This window comes from Cygnus olor, chromosome 2 (assembly GCF_009769625.2).
Source record: "Cygnus olor isolate bCygOlo1 chromosome 2, bCygOlo1.pri.v2, whole genome shotgun sequence".
NCBI classification, from domain to species: domain Eukaryota; kingdom Metazoa; phylum Chordata; class Aves; order Anseriformes; family Anatidae; genus Cygnus; species Cygnus olor.
This window is the reverse complement of record NC_049170.1, coordinates 70,735,168-70,756,203: the sequence shown is the minus strand read 5'-3', so window position 1 is coordinate 70,756,203 and position 21,036 is coordinate 70,735,168. Positions and strand designations below refer to the sequence as shown.

Sequence of the window (21,036 nt, the reverse complement as noted above, 5' to 3'; positions counted from 1 at the left end):
AATGTTGGGTACCTGCTGTGTGAGTGATTTCTTGCAAGTAGCTAGATGCAATCACATCTGTTAAACATTTCCTTACACGGCGAAACAAGCCAGCAGTAGGCATTGCAGCCCAGTGCATCTGACTGGATGCATAACCTGACTGCAGGAAGAGCATGTCAAAGGTGTTGGTAACAACAGAATTTCTCTATGACCACTTTGTAGATGCAGAGATGGGCATAATACATGCATACACACACACATGTAAACTTACATTTTATATGCACAGAATACAATGGGCTGCACAATACGATGGGCATTGGCTTAGGGAAAAAGGGTTTTGCCTGTTCTTGTTCATGATGAGCTTACTGAATGGATTTGGAGGAAAAATGTATTTATTAATTTTTTATTACTGCAGTCCTCCCCTGCCCTCAGTTCAGAGCCCTCAGATCCTCTTTGCCTGGCTGCCTCATTGCTGTTCTAGGGCAGAAACCACCCACAATGACATGGGTCAAGACCAAAGCCAGGGCTCCTCCTTGCCCTTTAGTAGCCTGTGCTTCCTTTAATAATAAATAAATTAATTAATTAATTAATAAACTGAACACAGCTCAGTGAGCATGTTGTGAATTCTGTGAGCAATAAACAATGCGGTAGCACAGTCCAGCCTCCCACCTCCTGATGAACGGCTGAGCTAAGCCAACAGGCAAAGAAAGGGCTCTGTTTTCGCTGTGATGAGAGCTGCCCCAAAGGACCGATACAGATGTGAGCTTTCCTCTCCTTGACTCCAACGCTGGAGGCATCCAATAAATAGCTCAGGCTACAACTCACTCACTTACAAGCACAGGGAGGAGGAACGGGCCTGGCAGGTGTGGGGAAGAGGAGCAGGTCATATTGGTTTAACAGTTTCAGAAACTCGATGGAGAAGGAAGGTAGCTGTGGGCAGAGGAAACATGATGTACACGGTGTACAAAGGTCTGCCAGAGACAGATCAGGTACATTAATTCAGCACACAGGGATGGCTAGACATCCCCTACATCTCTACCTCATGTCCGTAGCTCTCTGATCACTGCCTCTTGCTGCAGCAGGATTTCTGTCAGCGAGGGGCATGGTTTGGCTCCAGAGAAACCCAGCCCCAGGCATTCAGAGCTGTGTCATCTGGGACAGAGGGCAGGGGTGGCCTGCTGTGCTGTAGAAGAACCATTGGTCCCCAGATAATTTTAATATAAAGGAAATAATGTCACTAATCATTCCCTTCATTACCCAGAGGGTACAGCCTATGCCTCTGTGTATTCAGAGATGTGTGTGGGCCTCTGCTGGAAGCAGGCAGAGCTGTGGATGTCTTCTTCCTCTTCTACATGCTTTTGGTTGGCAGTCTCCAGGTCATAAATCTTGAGAGTATGCAAGTGCATGTGTGTATGTCAGTTTTATTTCATTGTCACATGTTTAACATCATTGGGGTGATTGCAATAATCTAGGGCCATGTAAACTCTGTCTTTGAGGTGGAAGATGCTGTTAATAGACTTGTACACTTTTGTGTGGAAAAGACAAATTGTGTCCCTGGGATGCGTCCAGCAACTGAGGTAAGCCTTGCTGGACCTTTGGGTTTGGTTTATGCAGCCGCTGCTGGCTACAGTATAAATTATCTCGTCTACTCAGGGATTAACCCATGAGTCAACCCGTGTCAGAAGTCATGTTCTTCGTCTCCAGGAGGACAGAGCTGAACACCGCCATGCTACAAAGACTTGCACCAGACCATGGGTTCAGTCTAAAATAAATGTCAGATATCTATATAACAAACATTTAGAAAGAGTGCAGACCAGTGTTTACAGACATTTTAACCTGCTGGAACGTTGCCACGCTGGTGACCTCAAAATGGTGCTAGGAAGAGCAGCGTATGAGCCCTGGGAAGGGAAGGGCTACGTCTGCACTGGCCCCTGTGTGGAGGAGGGCGATCGGAAGGGGAGATCGCTTCTGGCTGCTTCTGCTTCTGACAGCCCATAAGGTGCTGGGGGAAAAAATAAATCCATTGTGTCAGATGTGTTTGCATCCCTCCATAAATAATGAATGCCAACATCAGAATGAGCAGGGGCTCCCTTCACTCACGAGGGAGGAAATAGGCCTCTCCTCTCTAGAGCAGGAGGCCATAAGCTGCATGAGCGGTTTTTCTCCCTCAGCTCTGTATCCTTGTTGCAATTCAGAGCATGCAGCAGGCCAGCCCTGCCCAAGCCTGAAGCAGGAGCCCTGTCTGCATGCCATCAGTGAGCGGAGAAGCCCCCTTTCATTAGCTGAGGGATTCTGTGTTCGTGCTTCGGCTGTGTATCCTTCCCAGCGCCATCCATTGAGTACTGTGTTCAGTATTGGGCCCCTCGCTACAGGAAGGACATGGACGTGCTCGAGCGAGTCCAGAGAAGGGCGACCAAGCTGGTGAGGGGTCTGGAGAACAAGTCTTACGAGGAGCGGCTGAGGGAGCTGGGCTTGTTCAGCCTGGAGAAGAGGAGGCTCAAGGGCGACCTTATCGCTCTCTACAGTTACCTTAAAGGAGGCTGTAGAGAGGTGGGGGTTGGTCTGTTCTCCCACGTGCCTGGTGACAGGACGAGGGGGAATGGGCGAAAGTTGCGACAGGGGAGTTTTAGGTTGGATGTTAGGAAGTACTTCTTTACCGAAAGGGTTATTAAGCATTGGAACGGGCTGCCCAGGGAGGTGGTGGAGAAATATTTGGATTCAGTCAGCGATAACAGAAATCCCTGAAAATTACAGACATTTTCCAGAACAGCTATTTTCTCTGCCTGCAACGTTTCATATGCTATGTGCTGAATTTCTCTGAAGTGCAATTAAAATACTTCAGCATTTGAGATCTGGAAACCCTTGGTTCCACATTCTTCATATTGCTCCTGGCTGGCTGCGAAAGGCAGGGGGGGAAGGATTTATGCTCACCAGCCCACGGAGGGATTTACACCAGCAGTTTTCACCAGGTTTACTGCAAGTCCGACCAATGTGCAGGAGGAGGTGTTTGCACAGCCGGCCCCTCCCCTGCCTCCAAAGGAGCAGAGCAGCAGCAGCACCCTTCCTCCTGGGCCTGATGCAAACCTGCTGCTGCAGGCTCTGTGCCTATGTGCTGCGTTCAGCAAACCTGGAATGATTTTGTACTGGGAGAAAGCATAAAGCTAAGGCTGCAGCTCTGCTGCCCAAAGTTCATTTATTTATTTATTTTTCTGCTTCCAAGAGCAGGTAAGCCTGAAACTTTGATTGCACAGCAAAGTGACATGGTTGGGTTTGGCTCTACAAGTGAAAGCCAGAGATGAGCTATCGGAGGAAGCTGTATGCTCATGCCAAAAAAATATCAGAAAGCTGCTGCTATACGTAAGGTTGCTCTGTCCATCAAGGAAAGCCAGCTTATTCTTCCCTTGGCTCACCCTCAGCCCCCTTGCACCTTTGCTGCTTCCCACACCTTTTTACAGCTGCCAGGCAGAGCGTGTGTCTGGATGTGTTATCCAGAGAGATGCACTCAATAAGCTGGGAGCCTTCTGGATTGGTAAGCAAACATTCAGATGAGGGATATCATACTTTTCTTAAAGAGTGTGAGCTTAATTTAAGCCTTGGCAGCCAGGCTGAGGCAACTGCCTGAGCTGGCAGAAGGCTGCTGGGTGAGTGATGGGAGCCCCCATGCCTGGAGTGTGGCTGACTAAGCGGGAGAGGCTGCCAGTCATGATGCAGGTGCTCAGGAGCCGTGTCCTTTATGATCCTCTGATTCATGGGAAGGGAGCATCACATCACTGAGGGGCACTTACAGAGCCCTCTGGTGCCATCCTTCAAAGTTTCACTGCAGCGACATCAAGATCGACTCCAGGCAATGCTCTAACTCCAGGCCCTGCTGAACAGGGGCTTGACTCGGCTCGTCACACTTGTAATTAGTTAACATACTTAATGCTGTGAGGCAAAAAGAAGCAATAGAGTTTTCCCACCTAGGAAAACTCATGGTGACAGAAGCATGATCAATATTGAGCAGCAAAAAGAGAGGGAAGAAAGAGCAGATTCCTACTTCTTGGTGGCATTGTCCCTAGAGCTGCTCCAGCTTGCTGCTGCTTGTTTTTCCTCTGGTGAAGGGTCTGCCAAGAGAGCAAAAGCCTTACCAACCTGGCACTCTTGACACTCGGATGCTGAAAGGAAAATGAGGGGGAATGTCATATTTGGTGTCCTGCAGCTATGGAAATATCAAATGAGATGCCCATAACTATCAGAAAAGCATCTGGAAAAACAAAAACAAAAACACACAAAAAAAAAACAGACCTTCAAGCTATTTCACTGCAGACGTGGGTGTACCAGCGGTGGTGGCTGGGGTCTGTAGCACCCCAGCACAGCACCTGTTTGTAGCCAGCTCAACCATACCAGTCCTGACAACTATGAGCCATTAGCAGACTATGTGAGCACGCAAAATACACCAGCACAAGGACAGGTAAGATGTGTCTGATGGGGACTTAAATAACCTGCAAGACTTTGGCACAAAAGTGGGCAGGAAATGGTCTCATGATCCACCCAGAGCTGAGCTGCAGGGACAACGAGCTGCAGCGTGAGGAAGGTTGAAAAATGGCTGGGATTCTAGTGCTTTGAGGTACCATTAGCTCTGTACGTGTGTGGTTGTTGGCATCTCATCGGTTGATGAAGTTTTGGAATTTCAATCCTTTCTCCCCTTTCTATGCCCTGGTAAAGTCCTTCCTGCTTAATGGTGTATCTACTAGGGAAAGATTAGCCAGATTAATTATATTTGTGGGCAGCAGTTTTTGGTGCTGCTAGTACATTATCACCTCATTCCACTGCTAAAACAGTCTTTACTCAGAGTATGTGCTGAGATGTTAAGCACTTTCTGTAAAGAGCTATTTGTTAAGAAAAGAGAGCCTTGAGATAGAAGTAAGAGTCTAGATTTTCTGGGAGGAAAAATAAAAATCTTTGTAGGTTAAAATTAGCTGTCAGATTGCAGGGGTGAAACCACCAGAGGTTAGAGCCTTGCTGCTTTTTAATAGGCAAATGAGCTATTTCATGAGGAATTGCCTTTCCATGACTATTGAAATGAGTGTCGTCTTCCAGCAGCACATTCTGTGGCGCGAGATGTCTCGGTGGCAGGAACAAAGCGGGGAGCCAGGTGAGACTGCCGGGGAGACAAAGGATTCCTGCTGCACAACGGGACACTTCGCAATGAAGTGGGTATTGCCATTTATTGTGAGTGCCTGGTCATTAACAATTCATTGTAATATATTACACGCAGGGATCTCATAGGGCTCTCATGCACTTCCTCAGAAGTGTGCCCTGGCTTCCCTGAAGCATTGTTTGAGCGGGGCGTGACAGCACTTGTCAATGGAGCTGTTGTGGTGACATGTTTAAGAGCCCTAATGCACTTTTTAATTCTCCTCCATCAGTCTCCTGCGCTTTCTTTCAAATTCAGATGGGTATTTTTCTGCCATGTCCATCCCAGATGATGAAGGCTGTGTTTGCTGTGGTCTTTGTTCTGCTGTTTGCCTTTGACAGGAACTGGTCCCTGACTATCTCTGCACCAGCCAGAGTGTTTCCTAGCTCATTTCCCTCTCCATTTTCCTTCCTGGAGTACATGTGCTGGCTCTAGGCACTGACGACTGGCCACCACAGCAGGGACAAGTGAGAAGGATGATTGGAGGTATGGAACAGCTTCCTCATCAGGAGCAAATAAATAGATCGGGGCCTTGCAGCCTCAGAGACTGAAAGGAGGTAGGGTGGAGGCTTGCTGGAGTCTAAATATTGCAGAGGGGGGAACTGCGGCTGCCTCAGATGGTTCCTCACACCTTCTTTCTTGCTACGGGTACACACACACAGGCTAGCCTGTGGCGAGCTCAAGGTAGGGAGGTAGCTCTTCAAACCACACAGAGTCAGACTGTGAGCACTCCTTGCTGCAGGCGAGTGCAGGTGCTGGAAGTTCAGGTGGGCTCAAGGGATCACGAAGGAAGTTCACAGAAGAGAAATCCATTGAGAGTTATTACATACAAAGGCTCTGCCTTGGTTCAAGAAATCCCTGAGCTGCAAGTGGTCAAAGGCTTAGAAAATATTTGGGAAAATATCACCCTATGCTTGATTCACTTTCATGCTCCTTCCCAGGCACTCCGTTGCTGGAGACTTGTATAGATGGATGTCTGATCTAATACATGGTGTCTCCTCTTGTGTTCACCCTGTCATTGCCACAGTGCTATCCTCTGAGTGTGAAAAGACCAAGGCCAAACTGCCTCACAACTTTCAGTAGGAACCAGGCTAGCAAACGCATCTTTGCAGCAGAGTAAAACAGCTGCCACTGTCTACAAAACTGCTCCTCTTTCCAAGGTTTATCCTGTTTCATTTGGACTTACAGTCTGCATTTTGCTGACAGAAATTATTGCCAGCACCCACTAAATACTGGCTTCTTTATGTGCCCAAGGTATGATTAGTTCTGCAGAATGTGAGGCCTTCACTTTTCACTGGCTCTTGTGCTTGGCAGGCACCACTCACTGCAGAGAGGACTGCTTAGCGATCTCTATTCTATTATACCATTATTATGTCATATATATAAAATGTGATAACTTACTATTATTATTATATATTAGCTATTATGCTATAATTATAATAATGCTTATATTTTATACATAATTTCTTGTTTTACCTGTTTTTCAGTGATGCTGGGTAACTCCCCTGTGCTGAGGTTGACTTACATCTGTTGCAAATAGTCTCTTACAGCTCTGTTCAATATCTCAAAAACTTGTAGGATATGACACCTTCCCTGGCTGGAAATGAAAGAGTGAATATTGGGGTGCTTGAAGATTGGGTTACCAGGGCCTGCCCAGCCCCCTGGAAGCCCTGGTCCTTCTGGGGTCACTGAGATCCCAGCCTTCAAATGAAGCTGGTTCAAGGGATACTGCGCTAATGAGGGAACCTCTTCATGGCATCAGCTTCATTGTCATGAATGTCATCTCCAAAAGGGACGGTTTATTTCCTGTGCAGCCTATGGTGCATGAAGCAGGGAGCTGAAAATCCATTTTAATGCTAGCAAATGGTGTCAGGTGAATATGAGCTGACATAAGAATCTGGATAATTAAAGCAGCTTCCCTTGACCTGATATTAGCAGTGTTGATGCTCTGATATTCTGCAACTTGTGATAGATGTAGATCCTCAACCATTGATTTTTTTGGTATCTGTCCACAAATATTATGATAAACTGTTGGTTTTGTGTGCATTTTTTTTTTAGGGAGTTGAGTTACTGCTGAAATATCGATGATGTGCTTATCTATGAGCTATCTGAGCACCGTGACACAGAAAGCATTAGAATTCATCATACTTGTTATTGTTCTTTTACAAATGACTTTATGCCAACCACTTAAAGCTTGGCACTAAAAGTGCAGCCACACAGAGGTGGCTGCACACCATCTTCTGTGCAAAGGGTCTGATTTCATCATAAAAGAGGTACTTCCAGAGACCATGGAAATAAAATCTTTCATGAAGCAGAGGGGGGAAAGGAAGTCAGGAGAGGACTGCAAATACAAATGTGACAAGAGGTTAGGAGAAAATATTTGTCAGTGAAAGGTAATAAATGTGTGTCCAGAAACACAGGGGACTAAGGAAACCAGAGAGATGCATTTGGGTTTGAGAAGACTCCCTGATGGTTTCATGCCACCTTTTCTAAGCTTGACTGAGTGTTAGGACACGTGTTCTTTGCAAATAGTTTCACCTGCACCTGAAGTCTTCTGTTTTCCTCTGACTGCACCATCTTTTCAAAAGACTCTATTGGCTGACTTGCAAAATAATTTTTCTATGACTTCAGTCCTGATTGTCAATTCTGTTCCCCGGGAGAAATAGCCCTCTCATCTATCTGTTGTGTCTGTCCAGGAATTCTTTTGAGTTTCGCCTTCATTTTCCCCTCTCACACCTGGATGACTTAATCACTGACACATCCATCCATAAATACATGGCTTCCCTAGAATTGACAGGGAACCCTTACACAGCCAACAAAGGCCTCAGAGACAGTGAAGAGGCAAAGAAAGCCCCTTAAGGTACCTCAGGAACTTAAAATAATGTGCTCGTGGCAGCCAGGACTAAATTAGCTCTTCTGAGAGGCAAGTCTTACTAACTGAAGTTTGGGGCTCTGGCTGGTTCCAAAGGAAGGTATCCATAAGAAACCTCTGGACTACACCATGCTGCATGACTGAGAGAGTGAAATGTGTTCAAATTTTTGGCATTGAAGTATATACAGTGAAAGACTTTGAATCTGGTTCAGGTCTTACACAACTGTAAACCGATATTGGATCATTCCTGTTCAAGGAGTGAATCCGGTATAAAACCAGCCAAGTGCAGACAAAGTGTGGCTACTTTTTTTTTTTTTTTTGTAGGGAAGTTTATCTTTCTTTGGCTGTGGGGAAGGTGAAACAAGGGGAAGACTATATCCTTGAAATGGAGAGGATATTACACCTAGTGGGTGATTCCCAGTAAGTTTTGAGTTCCGATCCCAGTTCTTCTAGCTTGAGGAAGAAAAAAAAATAATGGAGGAAAAAAATCTGAGCCTCACAGGAGTGAGGCTGGTTGTCATCTAAACTGATTTATTGAATTACTTTAATTTTTTTATTTTTTTTTAACTGCAGATAATCCAGAGCACGTTTCAAGGCACAGACTTAGAAAAACTGAAGAATTGACACTGAAGCACTGCAGGTGCTGAAAGCCCCATTTTATCCACCTGTGGTCATCCAGCAGTGGTCAAGCATCTACGTGTACCAGCTGTCAGCTGAACAGGGACCTGCAGGCTGGAGGAGAAAATGCACAGGGCTTGCAGAGCTAAGTGCTGGTGGAGAGCTGGAGAGAATGCCTGTGTCATGAGCTATATCAGAGCCAAAGCATCAGAGTGTCTGGCACATGTCACGCCCCAGATAAACTGCTGAAACACAGACCAGGTCATATACAAGGTGAGACCAAGGCCACACACCCTGTCTCAGCAGAATTCTGTTTAGCACAGGTTACTCTAGGCTTTCAATACAATTGGGAGAGTTTATCATTAATTTTCTTACCACAGTTGTCCTACTCAGCCCTGGTTAAATTAATTTTTTTAATCACTCCTGCTCTGTCAGATTCCTTCCTTATTAGATGTCCTTCAGTGTTTCACTGAAGGCATTATTATGCTTTACAGGACAAAATCATTTTATGCTTCTTTAAAGCAGTGAGAACCCTTCCCTTCTCCCTCCTTATTCTCTGATCTAGCCTTATTGATACTTTCTCATTTCGTCATGCGATCAGTCGGGAATATTAATCAGGACCTGGTAGGGTCTTTTTAATTTGGATTGCAGGCAATGAAAGGCACTATCTTCAACTCATAAGAAGTATGTCCATAAGCAGCAAAAGCAATGAGATGTAGTTTCCTAAGGGCCTGGCTAGAGATTGAACTCTGCTGTCTAATAAAGGCTCTATTGGCACTGCTGTTTTTCCCTTAGTGAGGTAATTAATAATGTTTGTTTTCACTATTCAGCATCTTCTATTCGTTAATTATATTGGGACTTCCTTTTTTTTTTTTTTTTTTTAAATCTTTCCCACTGTGTCAATTGTGGTTGAAACCAGACAACAGCTTCCGAAGTGATTGTGTTAGGGGCTGGATGTGGCAGGAACACAGACATATGAGCTTGGTTGTGGAACCTCATTTCCTTAGGAAATAAATCTAGAAATCTGCAATAAAAACATGCTTTTTGGCTTGCTCAGACAATATAAGTGGTAGGATACACAATGTCTTAATTATTAGTGTGCCATATAAAAGTATATACTTGTCCCATCATGACTAGAGAAATGAACCCTCAGCTTTCCGTGGTAGTAAAGCTAGTGAAGATGCCTGAAGTGGAATATATATTAGTTTCCTCCATCTCAGCTTTTCCCTCCAACAACAACAAAAAAGTGCAGCAACACATTTCGCAGAACCCTTGTAAACTATATAAAACATCATTATCGGAATATATTTGATGGCTGAAATCACTGTGCCCAAGCAGTTCTCTGTCATGTTGCTAGGGGTGTTTCAGTCCTTAGGGGATTTCTGAGAAAAGGCTGGTCCAATTGCATTGCAGATGTTTGTAGGTAAGTGTTTGTATTTCCACAGGTATTGTTTTCTCAGTGCAGAATTGCAAAGCAAGCTCTTCTTAGAGCTGAGGAAATCATCCCCTGGTGATGGACATAATGACAGTGCTGGCAGTGAGATGCCACGAGGTAGGCAAATGGCATCAAAGCCAGCCCTAGCTACTGTACTTCATTTCTTGGTGCTTATAGTTTGTAAGAAGAAATGCACATTGCATCCTGTCATCATTGCAAGCACCACAGATTTAGGTGGCCTAGGAGTCATGCTGATGTTTTTTTTAAATGTGCACTGGATTTCGTCACATTAAGAACAAAAAGTATTGCCATGCAGGGTTAAACAAAAAAAGGTGCATCCCACTACCCCATTTCTGACAGTAGCCAATAGACAATGTTGTAGAAAGAGTAGACAAAGTATGGAAAACATACAAGGATGCAACCCCAGAACATTTTCCAACACATTTCAGGTCAGACATTTCCTAAGTCAGATACATTGTCTTTGTATTTAATAATCCTCAACAGATTTTTCTTCCAAGTATCCATCCAGTCCTTTTTGAACCATGTAAATAAATATTTAGCATCCACAACATCCCACGTCAAGGAATTCCACAGCTTTGTTAGACACTGGGTGAAAACTAGTCTTTTCTGTTTGTTTTGAACTATCTCCCCTTTCCCAGCTTTGCCTGATGTCCCTTACTACTTATCTTGGAGGTGACAATGATTCAATGATCCCTACAGGCGCCCTTTCCTTCTATTGCTGGTTTTCCAGGGTATTGTGTTTTCCTACCAATTTCCTTGTACTCAGCATTGTTGATTTTTGGAGCAAAAAGCATCAACTCATCACAAAATAGCTTGCCTTTTGTCATGGGTTTCCAACCAGGAAAGCAGCATCTTCCAAATCCAGAAGTGTGCCCAGCAATGATGTGTCAACAGCATTTCTCACGTATCTTCTCGGCAAAAAGAGTTTTGGCGAATGGGAACTGCTAAGTGTCTGGAGGAAGACAACCCTCATTAAAACACTGTTTTGGCACTTGGAAGAGGTGGTTCTAAATGCATCACTCTCTGCCTTGTGCAATGTTTGTGTGATTTGCAGGGATTTAAGGGAAAGTCATTTGTACTGAGACTCTTCAGTCAACAATAAAAAGCTATTATACAGCTGGAATACTTGGCCAGGGTTCTTGGTGCAGATGACAAGTTATGAACAGCTGTGTTGCAGTGTAAGAAATATAATCAGACTGTCTGGTGAAGATGGTTGAGGGGCAGTCATCTACAGAAAGTAGGGCAGCCTCGTGTTTGCGCAGGAGGCTGCTTGCTGCTTGCATATGTCATGATGCCAGGGAAAAGCCTCTGCTTCTCAGGGGCGCTGAACCTGGAAGTAGCATCAGCAGACCTTCAATAAAGGGCACCAGGCTCATGGTAGTGTGACTTTGATTTAGTGAATTCCTAATTGTGCAGAAGAGCAGATTTGTTTTTACACAGAAGCTTTTAAGCTGTGATGCTGTTTCCAATTTCTTGTCTGCTGCACCAAAGAAAAAAATAGGGAAGACCAGCAAGTGGGTGTAACAGCTGGGTACCTGCACTCTGGAAGTACTGGAAAAAGCTGCCTGCTGCTTCGTTTTCAGCCTGTTGCCACACAGATTGAATCTGAAGTTAGGATTTAAACAGCAAAATTCCTAGCTGGTGTCAAGTCTGACAGTCTGCTGCATACTGCTTTGCTCTGGTATGTTTGAACTTCCCTCTTCTCACTACCAGCTTCAGAGGCAGGAGAACAGCCCTTGGGATGGCTCTTCTTCGCAACATGGGGTGAAGGCTGCTTGCGGGAAGGCCGCTTACCCTCTGCCTTCATCAGGGTGTGCACCGTGGAGCTGCGTCCGCGGGCAGCGGAGCAGAGCCCCGGCTCAGCAGCTTGCCCTGTGACTGTAGCACGGGCTGTCAGGAGCTGGGAAACGGCTAGAAGCTATTTCTACTGTATCTCTTCCCAAGGAGGTATATTTTTAACAGCCTTTCAGCAGCCAGAGCTCACGTCCAGAGCTGTAGCAGTGGAGTTGGATGGACAGCAGCCTTCCTGCTAGCATGGTTTGGTCTCGGTGCCTGGAGAGGCCTGTTTTTCCATCCCTGTGTTCAACCTGCTTGTGCCCGCTTGGCATTCCTGCCACGGCAGGACCTAGGAGGCAGATCGCGTGAGCAAATGCTGAGTGTGTGCTTCCCAGAGAACAGGCGTCCAAGGCTGAATATTTGCATTTGCTCGCTGCTCTTGGGTGTGAACATGTAAAAGGTGCACACGTTGCCCATCCTGTAAACCTCTGGCTCCTCCTCAGTCTTGGACAGACTGCCATTTTTTCCCCCTTCTTTTGGGCAAGCTACCATTTAAATGAAGCTGTATCTTGTTGGTCATGCAAGTTAAAAGAAGAGATTTGAAATTCCTTGGGGCATGATTGGTGACTATCATAGCTCACACATTTCCCTGGGAGGCAATGCCTCATAATTAATTACTAAATAATAATATGAAGCAGATACCACTCAGGAAGTAATTAACCTCCTTATTCTTACAGGGAAGTCCTATGGAATGGAAGAGTAATTAAAGGCTCTTTAAACGACAGAGCAAAACTCCCAAAGATTTCAGTCAGTGCAGATTTAGGATTTGAGTCCGGTAGGATTTCCTCAGACATAAAAATGACTTTGTTTTGTCGGTAAAATTTCCAAATCTGATATTTTTAGTTAGTCTATACAAGTTTGCAGCCTGGATGAATAATTTTAATCACATTTAATTTAATTTAGGATGGTACGAGGCAATTAGTGATAAGGTATACTGGAATTTTCCATGAAAGTGAGCAGGTGGATAATTCATGTTGGAATAGGGTGGTCTCAATTTCATTCAGGCAGTGTCATACAATGGACAAAAGCAAGGCCTGGATAGTAAAATTAATTTGCAAGAAGTATCTTTAGGTAACCTGATCCACATCCCTTCTGCAAAGGCGTAGAGGGAGAGTTTAACATCGTTTTTGTTCATGCCTGAATGGGACTTTTGCAGTCTGAATCAATGTTCCTCCAGATGAATTCACACAGCCAAGCAGAGGAGATGTGAATTTTCTGGGACTTTGGAGCTTCTTTGTGAGAGAACTGATGAAAGCATCAGCTAAGAATATCAGGTCACACAACCACTCAATATTACCTAATGGAGGAAAGCCTTGCAACCCTTGATTCATAACTTCATCTGTCTCCTCTTGCAAATCAAAATGAAAAGAAAGATGCAACCTCCTCAAACTCTTGCAAAGTGTTTTTGGGTCAGTGGTGAGTTGGAGCTCTTGAATTTGATAGTTCTCAACAGCATTCATAATGTGCCCCCTTTGAGGATGCATGTCTCAAGAGTGTCTTGGTTCACTGATAATGAACACTGTCCTGTTTTTCAGGGTTCACCAATGTCCTTTGAAAGTCTTTCAATATTTCTTTATCTTCTTATTATACAGGCTATTTCTTCTGTCCTGATACCAGGTAAAGTTGATTGTATTGTGCTGTTTTTGACAAATGCATGACAGAGAGTATGAGTCAGTTATTTTGGTTCAGTCTTTGGAGCTCTGAGAACTTCTGGATATCAAGAAACTCAAGAAACTTCCTATTTTGTCACCTCAGATGTACATGGCAGACTTAGAGGTTAATAGTCTGGCAGTGCAATGGAAAATGAATTTGGCTTGCATTCTCCTGAAGCCACTTTAGAAGAACATTAATGGGATTTTCTGCACAGCATGACATTACCTTCTCTCTCTGCCCAGTGCAGTATAAATTCACCGTTTCCAAGAAACTCTCCAGCTGCAGGGCATATAGCTCAGGCTGAGAAAAGGTTCTCCATAGAGATGCATTGCCATGTGTTAACCCAGGTGGAGGTAACTGAAAAGGGTTGGAGGAGGCCAGGCAGACATCGAATGGCAGGCAGAGCACTGAGAGGAGTGGAATGGCTGGGGGTCCTCCTCGACTAGCAATCTTCAGTGGCAGTGTAGTAGAAGTATTTAATAAGTGTTCTAATAAATGTATTTCCATTTGAAAAATGAAGATCCACACTCAATAGAAGTTAATTAAAAGGATGTAAAATGCAACCTTGAAAAGATTAATTGATGTTAGTGACAGCTTGGCTTTCCCTCATGTTTCTTGAAGCTCAGCCTCCTAGTCCAGTCCATAAAAACTGGCTGTGGGTTTTCAAGGCAACTTTTTACTTCAGCATTTTCAGTCAGCATTTGACTGTCATGAATAGGAGTTTGACCTGAAAAAAAAAAAAAAAAGAGTGATCAGTTAGAATAAATTTAAAAAAAAGAAGAGTGGTTAGGATTTTCAGAAACCTTTAGGTGAATGAGGATCCCATTTTCTGGCACACTTAATGTGACCATGTTACTAACTGCTGTGGAAAGGACAGCCATGTCTTCCTCCTTCCACTCTTGGACCACTGCTGCTCTTCTGCCAACTCCCTGGCATGAACTGAACCATCACACAACCACTGACAAGAGAAAGTTACTGAAAACTCACTCCCATGGCCCTGACAAGACTTGTTTTCCAGTGATGTTGTCCCAGTGCAACTGCACTGCTGAGCCAGGACCTGTGTGCGCTCTGCAGGACATGAGGAGCACTGAAAACTATGGGAACTCCCCCAGGTAGAAAATATGTGTCTTGTATGTCGGTGTGAGTGGGCAGAGCCCAGTCCTAGCCCCAAGTGCATGTTGATCAGAGGGTATCGTGCCTGAAGGAGAAATGACTATCACTCAGCCTGTGGCCTTCCTTGGGAAAAAATGCTAAAACTGATGGAACGGGGCAGTTCCCTGCTTAGGCATCACTCTTCTTTTCATCCCAAGGGCAATAGGCTAGTTAATGAGGTGTATCTACCTGACAGTATATTACAGCTTGCAGTTAGTGTGACAACTATTGAGCTAATCTGTACTAGTTATTAATACTACATGCAGACTTGCCCTTGTCCTAGTGGCTTTACTCACACTTGGGAATCATTAGGGTTAAATGCCAGAGTAATTCACCATAATGCCCCTGGTCACTGGATAGCATCCAGACAAGTTGAACAAGAAGAAGAAGAGGGCAAGCTAAGGAAAAAATCCCACAGTGGAAGAGAGGAGGGCTCAGGTTGTGGTGTCATGATAGCCTTCCCTGGAAGGAAAAAGCAGTTCAGGGTATTTCCTCCCAGCCGGCACCTGGGCTGTGGTTCCCAGCCTCTGTTGTGCTGCCCCAGTACTTCTCTCCAGCCGGACTGGAAACCAGGTCGCTGAAATAATGAGTTACCAGAAAACACACAGATCTGCAACCTCCCCAGGCACAGCCGCTGCTGCTCAGATGAGAAAGCCTCTTTAGCACTACCAAACAGCTGACGTGGGGTGTCAGCATAGCCCTCCTGCAATGCTCAGCTGGACCAAGACCACCGAGAGTGTTCCTGCAGGGTCTGGTGGGCCCGCTTGCCTGCACAAAGCTGCTCTTGTGCTCAGGTGCTCACAGCATCGAGCACCCGATTTGAATTCAGGTGCTCATCTGAGCGATCCACGCTGTTAAATGTTGGCCAATAATTTTATGAAACCTCTTTAAATTGTCTGTCACCTCCGAGGCACTGATGCTTCAGTCCCATGTTGCTGAGGCCTCTCTGCTTCACCGTGGCAGAGAGCTGCCTTCCCCCAGGCACCTGTCTGGTGACAGCAGCAGCCATTGCGTGTACCAGGAGAAAAATATGGTTTGAGCTTCCTGCTCCCACCCCTAATATTTATTTTAATATTTTGTTCTGACTTAAGACATTATTACATAGATGCTTTACCACTGCCTTTAGGGAATGTTTTAAAGTGTTTTGATTCCTAGTTGTTTTCTTTTTATTCCGTATGTCAAGCAGTGCAGCAGGGAGGCTACTGCAGAGACTAGGAAGATGGGAAAGTCCCAGTGTCACCAGTACTCAACCCGCCCTGCAACATTAGGTGGCTTGAGAGGCTGAGTTTTGCCTGGAGAGTAGAAGGAAGAATATTCTAGATTTTCAGCAAGAAATTTCAAGAAAGATTGCATTGACAAAGGCCTCACACACAGAGTAAAAATGTCAGTGGTAACTCACAAAATAAATTCGATGAGAATAGACATCTCTAGCACTAGCCCCCTGTTTCACTTGGAGAATAGTTTTCCAGCCTCACTCAGAGTAAAGCTTTCCCTTCTCTCTTACCCTAATGCTAATCCTGTTCTGGGTCTCAGAGTAGGCACCCCATCCTCTCAACAACTAAAAGCTCCTCAGGATGATAATTTTTGCTGCACTCAGGTTCCTTTGGCAGCCTCTGCCCAACTTCACACCAAAGATTAGAGCATTCTCCCTCCCTCCTCCTCTCTCTCTCTACCATAATCATTGACTGACCTACAAGACAAGGTCTCCACTATCCTTATATTCAGTATTCCTCAGAGATGGATTCTGGTATCCCACCTCAGTTTCCTTTGGAAGCTTCTTTCAGCCCCGATGACAAGCGTCCAGCTTTCACTTTTCCTCTACTTTAGCTCTCACCCTAGTTTGAGCCCTGAAAAGGGCAGCCCAGCCCTCCCAAAGACTAAGTATGCTTTAGAGGATGTTTTCTTCAGCTTTCATTCTTCTTGTGTCCTCCTGCTAACCTACATGTAACCATAGCTCTGAGCTTTCACTTTTTCTTGTCTCTGATCCTAAGCCTGTTCCTAGGCTGAACCATAGGCTCTCAGGACCCTCAGGGCACTAGTAAATCGTAATGTCCAGGATCAGCCTCACCTGGGGCCTCTGCCCACACCTGTGAGCCCATGAGCTCTATTTAGGCTTAGCCTAGAGCATTTGCACCCTTCTTGAGCTGTGTTGGAGGAGTATGGTCTCCAGCTCAGCCATGCTTGGTTATAGCCTTTCTCCCTGATCTGAACCTAATCTGTGGAGAGTCCTCCAGGCTTGTTCCGCAATGCCATGGCTCTGACTGGCAGTCACTGGACCTGATCCTAACCCATGGATTGACTTCCTGGATTGACTCTGGATGTGCTTCATCATGGTTATACAGCATTATCATCTGGACACTTACTTGAGCCAGGCTGCCATCTCTGTGTCTGCTGTGCTTGCCTCACTCAGGTACTGTGAGGCTGGGCTCTGGGTGGTTAGGCCCTTGCATGGTTCCATGTTGGCACCCTGCTCCCTAGGGAGCAGTGTTGCTCTTGCTGCTGCCTGGCATAGGCTGCAAACTCTGTTCCACTCAGAACTTAAGTTTTTCTCAGCAGAAAAGAGTTCATAAAATCATACTATGGTTGAGGTGGGAATTGACCTCTTGAGGTCATTTGGTCCAGCTCTTCTGCTCAAGAAGAGACATGTAGAGCAGGTTGCCCATGTCTGTGTCCAGACAGCTTTTGAATATCATCAAGGATAGAGACTCCATTGCTTCTCTGGGCAGCCTGTGCCAGCGCTTGGTCACAGTAAAGAAGTGCTTCCTGATGGCACCTCCTGTGTTCCAGTTTGTGCCCATGGCCTTTTGTCCTGTCACTGGTTACCATTGAAAAGAGCCTGGCTCTGTCCTCTTAGCACCCTCCCTCCAGTTATTTTTAGACACTGATGAGATTCCCCCTGAGCCTTCTCCTCTCCAGTCTGAACAGTCTCAACTCTTTCAGCCTTTCCTTGTATAAGAGATGATTTAGTCCCTCAGTCATTTTAGTGGCTCTTTGCTGGACTCTCTCTGGTATGTCTATGCCTCTCTTGTACTGAGGAGCCCAGGAATGGACATACAACTCCAGGTGTGGCCTCACCAGTGCTGAGTAAAGGGGAAGGATCACTTCAAGTGGCAACACTTCTAATGCAGCACAGGTTACTGTTAGTTCAAGCTCCTGCCCTGTTTTCTTTGGCAGACCTTTCCCAGCCGTATTCCAGCTCTGAGCTTGCACCTTCTCTCAGTCTTAACCCTAATCCTGTAAGCATCCAACTCCACCCTAAGACTCACAGCTTCTTAGAAGAGGATGCTGTTTCCTTTCCACCTCCGCTGCAGCTGTGGCTCTGGGCTTTGTCTCATCACAATCCAAAACATTAAGGGAAAGTCCACCCATGACTCAGGGACCCTATTCCATCCAGAGCCTAAATCTTCCTCCCGGAAGAAGGCCAGTCCACCTCCAGATCTTGGCTTTCTCCTTCTTTCTACCCCAAGGGGACCCATAGACCCAAAAATGCTACTTGAGCAGAGACTCTCTCTAAGCCCTAACCCTTGCCTGACCAATCTTTCTCAGAGGAGAATTTTAGTATCTGCTCAAAGTTCTCTTCAGCATTACTTTTCCAAAGATATCTCTGTGCTTTTTCTTCATCTCATCCCTAATCCTAGGCTGATCTGTAGGGAGAGGTCCTCACTGTCAGGTGCCTCAATGTTCTTCTGAGGAGACTTTTAGCATCAATTGTAAATTACCTTTGGAAGACACTTTCTGAGCCCCCTATAGCTGTCTCTGTTTGCAACTATTTAAGCAAATATTCCATACATAAGGTGTGGATGGGATGCATCTGAGAGTTCTCTGTGAACTGGCTCATGACACCGCAAGGCTACTATATAACATAATGTCATTCACCATTCCTACAAGGGATTGGCTATTAGTGGTATCCTCATGGGCTCAATGCAGGGGCCAATACTGTCCAGTGTCTTTATTGATAACCTGGATGTTAGGAACACAGTATACCCTCAGCAAGTATTCACTGAGTTAGAGAAAGTGGTTGATATGCTGGAGGCCAGGATAAGAGGAGGGACCTGGACAGGCCGGAAAAAATGGTCTGACAGAGACCTAATGAAGTTTGAGGAACGGCATGTGCCAAGTCCTGCACCTGGGGAGCAATAATGCCGTGCTGCAGTACATGTCAAAGGTAGGAAAGTGGCTTTGCAAGAACAGAGCTGGGGGCCCTGATGGGCAACAAACAGAATGTGAATCAGCCATGTGCTGTAGTAGCGAAGGGGGCCCAACTGCATCCTGTATTGGCAGGGACGTGTTTGATGGAAGTGAATCTTCATGTCTGTTGGGCACTTGGAAGGCCATGCCTGCAGTGTGGAGTCTTCTTTCAGGCTTTTAGCACAAGAAAGACATTGGCATACTGGATCAAATTCAGTCAAGGGCTACTGAGATGGTCAAGGGCTGAAGCGTGGTGTCTAAGAAGACGCTGAGGGATTTATTCAGTGTTAAGAAGAAAAGGCAGAGAGAATGTCACTGCTGTTTGGAGCCAGCCTGTTTGTTCCCAGAGGTGCACCGTGACAGGGCAAGAGGCCACAAGACACAAGGTGGCACTTAAAAAATTCCAATTAGATCTTTAGGGAAAAAAATTCACAACAAGGTCAGTCAAACACTGGAACAGATGCACAGAGACCCTGCAGGATCTTCTCAGCTTGCTGAAGTCTTGAGTAGTGTGCGTGGCCTAACATTAAAGCTGGTTGTGCTTGTGCAGGGGGGTAGGGCCAGATGACAACCAGAGATCCCCTTCTATCGGAGTCACTGTATGATTATGCTGTTATATACATGTCTTTGTAAGTTCACACCCTAATCAGATTACTTTGAGAACAAGGTATGTTGTCTGCAGCAGTAGATTTAGCCTGTGCAGAGCCTGTTCTGTTTTAAGCTACAGTGTCACAGGACCAATATTTAAACACTTGTTGACACACTAACACAATGTTCCAGCACTTAATGGTGGTAGGAGATGATTGTGTCTGACCCAAAATCTGACTCTTCAAAATTTTCCTCACAGTTTTTGAGAACTGGTACAGGTGTTCAAATTTATGCCTTCGCTATCCTGTGCAGTTTCAAGGAAGAGGGGAAGATGATTCAAACCCTTTGGGAAATCCCTGGCATGATAAAGGCCAGGGGAAGGAATTTCTGTGCCCAGAGATTAAAGCTGAGAAAGTTGCCCACTGCTCCCAACTTCCATAAGTGATGGAATAGCCCTTCTCATCTTCACCCCCTCCTCTCTCATCCATAAGCAAACCAAGAACATTGCCCACTTCCACTGGAGGCATTTGAATACATGCTTCCTCATGCTGCCTCACTGCCTGTAAGCGACATGACATCCTACCTGACATTTTTCCCCTTCACACAAGCAACTCCAGAGTCCCCAAGCATTGCTTTTTCTCCTGTTCTCCCCTTTTTCCTCCTCTTCACTGCCTGCCCATCTCTTTAAAAAAAAAAAAAAAAAGCCATTAAAAATGCATGTAATTGCTGGGAGAGCAGTGAGGGGCAGCAGCCCAACTCAGTTCAGTGTTTGCTTAGGGCAGACTGTCTCTGGCTTCAGTGCATTGTGGTATGCTCCAACAGCTCACTTGAATATTTCCTCAGAGGGTAAAGCCTTTGCTTTCCCTGTGAATTCATATGTCACCATTGTAATTATAAAAAACATGGACACTCACTTTGCTGCAGGTTTGTTACAAGGGATTAAAAGAACATTTCACCATGTTATGTGTCTGGTCAGACAACACCTGGCAGGCCAGCCAAGGGATATGAATGTTCTTCTCATCTGAAGGGTTGTCTCAAGGAGCATCGTCTACAGGTACAGGTAGGCTCACACCAATCCCCCACACTGGGATACCCAGAAGCTCAGAGCCAATGTGATGTTTGAAGCATATACCTGACTCTCCATATTCTGTGTATGTGTCTCTAATGGCAGGGAGGTGAGCAATAACAATCATGAAATACTGCATACACAACTTTTCATCCAGGAGTGTGCAAGGCTGACTCCACTGACCAGCAGCAGATGATGGTCTTGTTCCCTGCTCCTTGTGTTTGGAGCCACTCACACACCCGTGTTTGTGAGCTTGTTTAGTCCCTGTCTGAACCACACTTCCCCTGGCAATGAGATCCATAGGTGAATCTTATCCCATGTGAGAAGTTATTTTCTTCTTTGTTTTCTAAAACTCACTGTCTGGTCTCTTCTGGGCTTAAATCCTCTGGTTGCATGAAACGCCATTCCTCCTATTTTGGGTCATGACCTAATCATACCAAATTATTGTTGGC

At 45.4% G+C, this 21,036-nt stretch overlaps 1 long non-coding RNA gene across 1 annotated transcript; it reads left to right on the top strand.

Moving 5' to 3' along the window:
- The first annotated feature begins 16,915 nt into the window (after positions 1-16,915).
- On the top strand, positions 16,916-20,763 carry LOC121066649. Its single transcript, XR_005817904.1, has 3 exons — positions 16,916-17,152; positions 20,443-20,578; positions 20,690-20,763. It is a non-coding gene; the product is annotated as an uncharacterized LOC121066649 (long non-coding RNA).
- Positions 20,764-21,036: the final 273 nt, after the last annotated feature.